We start from the raw sequence: 9,567 nt of genomic DNA on the forward strand, positions 1-9,567 counted from the left end.
AGTCTTCCAAAGTTCATACAAAGTAAATAAACAATGAATATTGTGATCAGGGTACACACAGTGGCTTTGGAAAGTATTCAGACCCCTTCACCCTCTGCACCCTCGGTTGTGTTATAAACTTATTTAAAAAGGGTTAAATGAGCTTTTCGACCACCAGTTTATACACAATAACTCACAATCACAAAGAAAAAGACATTTGTACATTATTTTGTAAATTTATTACAAAAGGAAACATATTCGGGTGCTTAACTATCTCACTCCAAAGAAAGGTGAGGTGCATCCTGTGTGCTTTCATAAACCTTGAGATTTACATCTTTGTTGATAACAAATTCAACTGATTGGACATGATTTAGAAAGGCACATGTTTATTTATATAAGGTCCAACGTTTCATGGTGTTTGTCCAGAGCAAAGACCACACCATAATGTCCAGGAGACAGACAGTTGACTCATTACAGTAGGAAAAATATAGGTCAAGTCAAGCCATCATGAATCAGTTACACCTGCTATTCATGAATGCATCATTAAGTTTGTGTGCAGTCCTGTAAGTCCTTCCTAAGTTCTTAGCAACTGTTAGTAAGTAAGTAAGTCGAGCTGCACCATCAATGTCTTAGCCAGTAAAGACTTTAGTAATCCTTTGCTATGAAGCATCTGTTGCACCTGCAGTCAAAAACTCCCTACTGTGTAAATCACTGAAGCATCATTAGCTGGAGTGTAAGTTCCAAATATAACAGTTTTAGCGAGACAATGATGAATTAAAGCTAATTGACTGTACTTTGTAAATGTGGGCAAGACTCTGTGATTTACTTATATATGAAAACATGGAGAAATATGTGTGTTTTTTGAGTCAGTATTCATATTGAATGAGTGAAACCGCTCATTGTGCTAACCTTATTAGTGTTATTTGGCCATTGAGTGTCACTTTATTAAACCGCATTTTGAAGGTCAGCTCAGATGTGTCGACCCTGTGTCATCACTTCCTCTGCTCTTCAGTCTTAACAGGGCGGATGTTAGCAAGCTAACGCCATCCGTGTCCTCTGGATCATGTGTGACTGTGTGTTAGCTTCACCTGGCAGTTCATGGGTGTAAATGTTAATAACAGTTCATCTCTGTCAGAACTGTCTTTACGGTACAGCCTCTTTAATGCAGTGATGCAGAAGTCTCCATTTAGTAAACACTTACATTATAACTCACTCTTCTCAAAGCTTAAACTCAATATTCAGGTCTGGGAGGTGACCAGCAACCCCACAGGCACTTTTATCAATACCTATGTATGGATATGAATTTTTAATAATTTATGTAGTTTCCCCCCCAAAAAATCTAAAAACATGTTGCTTATTGTGGATTATTTTGTATTGAATTTTTGAATATTTTGAATTAAATCTTGAACATAGGAAATCATGCAGAAAGTGAAGGGGTCTGAAGACTTTCCCAAGATGCTCTCTGCGCATTTCTCAGTGTCCTACACTATTGCCCCATAATATCCTACCTTTTGTATAACAGTGCATGTTGTGTAGCATCAAATAGTCAGTCTAGAAGCTCCACGTGTTTGGGAAAGTGGGAGGGCTGAAGGATCGAGTTAAATTTCCTCTCTCCACTAGATGGCATTGATAGACTTGAATTTGATATTTGCTCAGACAGGCCTTCAGACTCACCATCAGTTTGCTCAGAGTCCAAATCTCCTCCTTATCTCTCTCTCTCGCTCTCTCTCTCTCTCTCTCACACACACACACACACTCACACACACGCACACACACGCACACACACACACACACACACTCATGTGTGTATATATATATAAAACTATTCATTTGGCCAGTTGTAAAATGCTGAAAGGAGAAGCTGGATTATTTCTGCATTCACTAAACGTTCCCTTTTAAATGCAGCTCTAACATTATGATGATTATTTTATTTAGATTTCAAGCCCACTTTCCTCTACTGACTGCTTGTTTCTGGGTAAATCTTTAAATTTAAATGATTGTTTTCCTTGTAGCTTTAACAGATTTGTGCATGAATATATATTTTCAGCACCAGAGGTATTTCAGCTTAGAAATACTGTGAATGTGCGTCTTCTAATTTTATTGAGAATATCCCTTTGAGATACATTGATGGCTCCTCAGCGGGTTCTGCTGAAGGGATATATTTTACATTCCCACTGCAGCAGATCTATCAAACAAATTAGCGTCATGCAGTAGTAATGAGGGTGATACCTTATATCCTGTGTGTTTGAATTCATCCATGAGGGGCTGATCATCGCAGCTGTGGCATCATTCATCTTAAACTTTTCTGCAGTTTTGACACAGAAAAAAAGAAAGAAATTGCATGAGTGTCTTCTGGCTTGAACCTCTAATTTTAATATTTTATTTACTAAAAAAAGACCCCATCTGGGTGTCTGTCTGGGTCAATTTGGATTTTAGGGCGCTGGCGGTAAATGGCACAGGCAGACTGTGGAATCCCCTGCGATGGAGACTGGCAGGGCTCAATCAAATGATGAGAGGCAACACATTCACATGCAAGTGAATACAGTGTTCCCCGACACACTCCCCAGAAAAGGCTTGGCTGTGTGAAAATTTGCTGAACTTAAAGACTTCTCAAAAAAAAAGGGGGGAAGAAGAAAAAAGAAAAACATCCAATTTGCCTTCTGATTTGTCCTGCATTGGGTTTGGCTCGGTCAAGTTGAAAATCAGCAACCACATTTCAGTGCATTCTTGAATCCGTTGACAGGACACGAGCACCATATCTTAAGATTTTAGCGAGCAAATGGGTAGTCCACACACCTCAAGCATATATTTGACTGTGTCAGCACTTCTGCAGTAAGAAAGAAGGCAGGGAAAGCTGAAGGAGAGATGTGAACAGGCAAGCTTTAATGCTGGGACTCGGTGATAGTGACCAGTAGGGGTCACATGTGGCTCACTTAAAGGCACTGTCCGCCATCCAAATGTAAACAAGGTCGCCCTCCACCAAAATTCACAATCTGCTATCATTCTTCCTAGATGTTTGCAATCTAATATCCTCATTCTTTTCTCCACATTACAATTTAACTATCTGTCTCTCTGTATTCTCTGTACTTCTGGTATTTATTGCATGTTTGTCAAGTGACTGGCAGCCACACTAACACCAGACAGCAGTCTACTACATTAAAGATCCCCTACACACTCGTTTTAATCCACATAAAAAGATTCTCTTTTGACTAATAATTTGATTTATGGTTTTTTTTTTTTCACAAATAGGTTCATTAAACTACTAAACAGTAAACATGGATTCTTAAAAGCATATTTACTCTTCTACCACACAGAAAAATCCAGAATCTGTGAGTATGTAAATAGGTTTAATTTAACTGCTGGACCTTCCACACTTCACTGAGAGGCACATCCTCGGTGTGTGTACTCTGGAGGTTTGAGGTTTCCACATCACACTTCTTTAAGTTGTATATTGGACCATGATTGGCTGTGAAACTGCATGTGATGTCACAGAATCAGGCTCGTAGGTACACATCTCAAACTCTAATTTACTGTTAATGCAAACACATTTTCCCATTTCAGCAGATGCATTTGAAAACAAGCTTCTAGTGTCAAACTCTGCACGTCGAGTCCATCAGGTGGAGTCAAATGAGCAAACACTTTTTTGAGTGGAGGGGTTCTTTAATATTTTCTAGCGCTGTTAAATGTTTGTTTACATCCCTAATGTTTGTACGATCAGTTAATCAATCCACAAAATCTGTTTTTTTCGTCTACTCTCTCTGTGATTTACGTGGTTAGAAAATTTGTTCTAATCTTTTCTGTCATTTTTTACTGTCAAAAATATCATCCTGTAAATATTTTCTAAAAGTCCATCCAGATCGGGCCACGTGTTCTGTACCTAAACACATCCAGCTGCTCGTCACCCGGCTGGTTTTAACTTGTTTTTTACTACTAAAATAAAGTGTGGAAAGGAAAAAAAAGCTTGAGGTGAGTTCCTAACTGAAGAGGTGTTAGATAACACAAATAGCCTCGTGTTCCTGCACGCTTCAACCCGCAGCTGCTGCTATCTCCCGCTGCTCAGCCTTGTTTTTAAGACGAACCTTACCACAACAAACTGATGCACAGACGAGATGGCACAGCACTGAGCTGTTTGTTGTCCAATCTCTCATCTCTTTTTTCACACTGACATAAAGACATTGTAATTGTATTAACTATTAACTACACATACTTTTATCAAAATAATGCTATTTCTTTTCCATTGTAGTTCTGTGGATTTAGCTGTGCATTGTCAATAACCACAGTGTCACATTAGAAAGCAAGGTTTGTCAAACAGTATCGCCAATATTACAGTATCGTTTTGTGGGAATACAGTTGAACTGTACTGTTATACCTCACAATACCTGTGTAACCTAGTGTTGATACCTCAATAAACAATAGATGTACTCCGACTTTGATTGACTACATAAACTGAAGCAAGTGTGCTAATTGATTTCCATGTTGTATAGAAAAGAATGGAAACCAATAGCAAATGTCTAAAAAATGATAGAAATGAAATGTGATTTGGAGTAAAACGCTGGGATGGACCTTTAAAATTAAAGGTGCCTTGTGGAGTTTGTGACCATCGTTTTGTGTGAGCTGGGTACCTGTTCTGTTTTTATTGTCCATCTGCACATTCATGCTGACAGTTTCACGCCATTATGATGATTGACAGCTAGTGATGGTAACACACAAACAAAATGCACCAACAAAGCTGAGGGAGAAGACTGTCGGCTAGGCAACAATAGACGAGAACAAAGCAGGATTTTTGGTGAGTAACACGGAACGCAAACAGAACTTTGTTTACAATAAAACCTCACAGGGCACCTTTAATCTACTGGGATGTAATACTGCATCACGTGACCTTGGCACACCCATGTGTGTCATAGCAATTAACACCATTGCAACTCATGGCATTCTGGGAGCCTGTGCTCCCACCTCCCCTGTCCTGCAGAAGGTTCATGGTAGATGGTGATGAAAAATGACTGCAGGAAAGAGGATTTGGTGAGGCGCCTTCGCACAATGACATTGTCTGAACTACAGCCTCCTCGGCGTGCCGTGCCTCAGCGACAGCCCTTTAGTATTTCCTGTCAAACAGAGCATTGTTGCTTTTAGTTCACCTTAAGTGTCTAGACAGTGGTTTTCCTGCTCCGTTGGTTCTCTTGGATTGAGGCCAAATCTTCACTCTTGGAGGTGATAAGAGTCTTATCTTGCTGTTAGAGGGGCTAGAGACTGGAGCAGAGCTCAAGTGAGTGTCACTCAGGTGGGAGTGTGGGCACCTTTAAGAGCAGCAGGGATAGTCAGCCGGCTTACAGTACTGACAATGAAACGCACAAACATCAGACTCTCGCACTCACTTTGACTCATTCTTTAAAGATTTGTTTGAAATCAGCCGCAGAAACTTTCACAACCCCTCCTGCGTGGCTGAAAATGATGGAAAAGCAGTTTAATTTTCTCTCGGCTCCACGGAGAGCGCGGACATTATTTATTCCTTGCTCATCTTTGTTTTGGGTTATTCTGTATTAGTAAACCATTGTGCAACAGACAAGGGCATGTGAAGGTGCCAAGTGTACACAAATGCAAGAAAACTTTGCGAGTTATAAACTGCACCAAATAGCTTGTGAACAATGCAAAACAACCGTTTCCAAAGGGAGCTTTTTACTTCCCCGCGCCACAATGATAAATTATGAGATTGAGGTCATCCATTGACGTACAATGAACAGCCTACATTCTTCCTGACAAAGGGCAAGAGGGTAATACAACGACTATTCAGATGCTTCCCTTTATGCTTGTCTTTGCTGGAAAATGTTTGTTGTGAAAGTCCAAGGTCCCTCAAGTAAAAATCAATCCGTGGATTGTGCGCTGGTCCTTGTTTGAAGTCCATTGTGGCTATATTCCCCAGCCAGGTAACACAAGAATGCTGCTTTTATTCTCGGCATAGTTGATCCACAATATTGGCAAATGGGCCTTAATTCCGCTCTATGCAAGGTAACTCTCCAGCTTGAAGTAATTCAGACTCTTTTCTTTTCCCTTTGAATAGTGGGCTTGTGTTGCAAAATGAAAAGGAGTCAATAGATGTGGATGATTTATTCAAGGAAAAAGCATTAAGACTTAGGAATGAGAAGCATGACTGTATTCTTGTGCGAAGGACATGTTATTTTCTACAACACAAGGCAAAATCTATGGCTGCTCAATTCATTCTGCGCTCACAATAGAAATTGAATTGATTAAAGGGAGGGAGGGGAGGAAAAGAAGTTTGTCTGAATTCATAGATAGACCACATGTTTGATCGCTTAACGCACTAACACACGGTAAAACTGATAGCCATGTGGTCCATTTTGGGCCATTTGAGACATAATCTTATCAATTTTCACCTGCCCGTCCTCACCAGAAGAACGCTTGTGTTGGTGATCCATGCGAGCAGGTTAGTACGACTCACATTTACGCCTATTGTTAGGTGGCGGCCTCTAGTGGCTGCAGTAATTATGACTGGAGCAAAGGAGGAATTCAGGTGCTGCAGTATAAAGAGCAAGAAAACAGCATGAAACTGTAAATCCATGTTGATTTATTTTAACTTACTTAACGTACTGAGGTTACGTAACGTATGCAGCCCAACGCGTCCAATGAAGGTGCGGCACACCTGTCGCTGGTACTCTCCATCGGCCATATTTGTTGTCTTGGGAGTCATTGGCAGTCGATGCGTATGGTTCATTTCTCTGTTTTACATGGAAGTGCCAAGAAAACAACGAAGGCCTGCTTGAGGTGAGAGTTATTTAAGATTGCGCTCCACATTGTAGCCATAAGTTCTATTTTTCAGTTGTTTCTTTCCCCTGAACGCTCTGTTCTTATTTTGGCCTTATGTGTTGTATAATCACACTGTTTTGATGCTTCAGTCGCTCTGACATTTGATGGTGCAGGCTGTCAGGCCTTGTCTTGGATTAAGGGCAGCATCAGGCAGACACATGTCCTTTCTGCTTTTGTATCGGTTGGTTTTTTTTTATCTGGGCGAAATATAATTTTTATCTCACTTCATTCAGAATGACAGTTCCTCAAAATCGCTCCACACCAAGGGATATTCATTACTTTTTGTAGACCTGCCAGGGTAGCCCGTCAACTTTTCATCTCCCTTCATCTCTCATCTATTTCACTCTCTCAGAAAGCCCTTTTTTTCCTGGCAATTTTCCTGCTTTACTTTGCTATGACCTTCCTGCTTAAATTGCTTGGCTTGTGTTATTCACAGTTTGAGATTTACAGAGAATAATATTGCACCATAGGATTTCCCACACTCTTAGGTGCCCAATAACTTGTGACAGAATTTCTGTGACCTGGTTGTCTGTATTTTCTCAGCTTAGGTCGAGGTGATGGGGGCTGTGCTTCTCATCTAGCTTCGCTGAACAAAATACTCCACCTGTCATGTGTAGCCGAAACTGCACACATAGTTCACGGAGCAGATTCATTCAGGAAAGCGTAATGAAAAACAGAACTAATAAAGGATATTTTTTTGGAGATAAATCAGAGGCAGCAGCAGGACCGACTGAGCGGGCCACATGCATGTTTGTTGTGTCGGCTCCACATATTGCAGGGGAACAGAGGGATAAGGGACTAGCCTGGATGGAGCCGCTGCACTTGCAAAGGTGGAGTATTAAACAGCCAAAATGGGTGATGTAAAAGCCTCTTTACACTTTTTACTTCATTTAAGACAGTGAGCGCTTATCTCTTGTCTTGTCACCACTGCATAAAATGTATAAAAGGGGATGTGCACAAGTAGACCTTGTTCAAGTTTCTTTGCCTCTATCTTGCAAAGAGGCTTTCACATTGTCACTCTCTCATTTGAGGCACATAATAGTGTCTGGAACTCTCTGTGGTCCATTGTCAACTACAGGACTGGTTGTCCATTTGGAACATCTAAAATACTGGGAGGGCTTTAATCTTTCTTCATTATTTTCCAATTTTGGATAAATGTGCTCATAATACCTCCCTCCTCTTATAAATGAAACTCTTTGACTCTCTCCCCATCCCTCATTTTTTCCTCGCCACACTTTTCACTTGCTTTCATCTTTTACACAGGACAAATAAGTAGTCCAAGTGTACGGTCCAAATGTGGAGATAGAAGGATAATTGAGTCGATAAACATTAGGGTCAGGGTGAGATCATTGTTCGGGCTTGTTCAGGAGGTGCTTAGTCCAATCTCAATACGCATATTACCATATTTTTGTCATTTGCCATAACGGTGAGAATTGACCCAGGAAGGGCTCCTTCGCAAAACTGTGATTGTGTGGAGATAGTTAACAGGACATTTAGGGTCACACTGTGACTGCCTGTCTGCCGAAGCATTTTCTGTATAGAGCTGCATCTTCTAATGCAACTTGCAACCACTGTGCAATTTATTTTGATACGTGAGATGAAAAATTTAAGAAGTATGACCGCTCTAATTCTGCACCAGACTACATTTATGATGTGAAAATTTGTATAATTTGTGACATGCTCGGTAGAAATAGGCCAGATGAAATATCAATGTGCCTTGATCTGACCCCGGAGACTGTTGTGACTGTGACAGATGTGATTGGTTACGAATATGCACATCAGCCCGAATAGTTGAAGCTCTCGCTGCTGGTCACCAGCACTTAGCGGCTGGCTAGAACAGCGAAGATATGAAGCCCTGGGTGACACTGCTAACACAGCCATTGTACCTTGGTTTCACACAGTTACAGGTCAGGATTTATCCACCAACAAGAAAATTATCATGTTGATGGAACCTCTGATGACGTATTTATACATGCTTCAGTATGTGAATGCATGAATAAAAGGTTGAAATGATGAGTTATTTCAATCCAAATGAAAAAAAAAACAGCTACAAGCCAATGCTGCTCCACTTCCTGGAAGTGTTTTTGGAAACAGACGGCAAACCAACCAACAGACGCCCATTCGACGGCCATGGTTATCAAGCTGAGCTTCACTGTCACATGCACAAGTCTTACATTATTGCATCATATGTTGATAATGAAAGCTAGTAAATCACCATACTTTAACTCAGTATTATGAAAATATATATTAGAAAAATGCTTATTGTGCAGTTTAATTTGAAATGAGAAGGCTGAGAAGACAGAAAACTGAAACTGGCATAAATTCACAGGTCTCTCGGTCAGTGGGGTTGAAAGTGAGACGATGTCACTTTTAAAATAGGAAATTACTCATTCCTCCTGCTGGAAGTTGAACGTACAATAAAGCAAACCGCTGCTCAGTTTTATGGATTTTACTGCTCCATCTATTGTGGTCCGGTATGACCAGTGACATGTGTTAGCTCATGTTAGCTAACTTTAGCCTTCTAGCTGACATTAATGAGTCACTTTGCTAACTTCGTGGTTGTCTTTTATCCGTTGTCGTCTCGTCTTGCAGAAGGTGAACAGGCTTTTGCTGGCAGAGGAGAACAGTAGGCTCTATAGCTTCAACTACATTTTGAATCTGTAAGCATCACGTAAGAATTTTCTGTGTTTTATATCATAATCAGAGAGTCTGTAGTTATTTGTTGATTGGCTCCTTTGACATCACATCATGCCACTTTGCTTCTAAGCT

The sequence above is a fragment of the Chaetodon auriga genome, chromosome 3 (assembly GCF_051107435.1).
Source record: "Chaetodon auriga isolate fChaAug3 chromosome 3, fChaAug3.hap1, whole genome shotgun sequence".
Classification (NCBI taxonomy): domain Eukaryota; kingdom Metazoa; phylum Chordata; class Actinopteri; order Chaetodontiformes; family Chaetodontidae; genus Chaetodon; species Chaetodon auriga.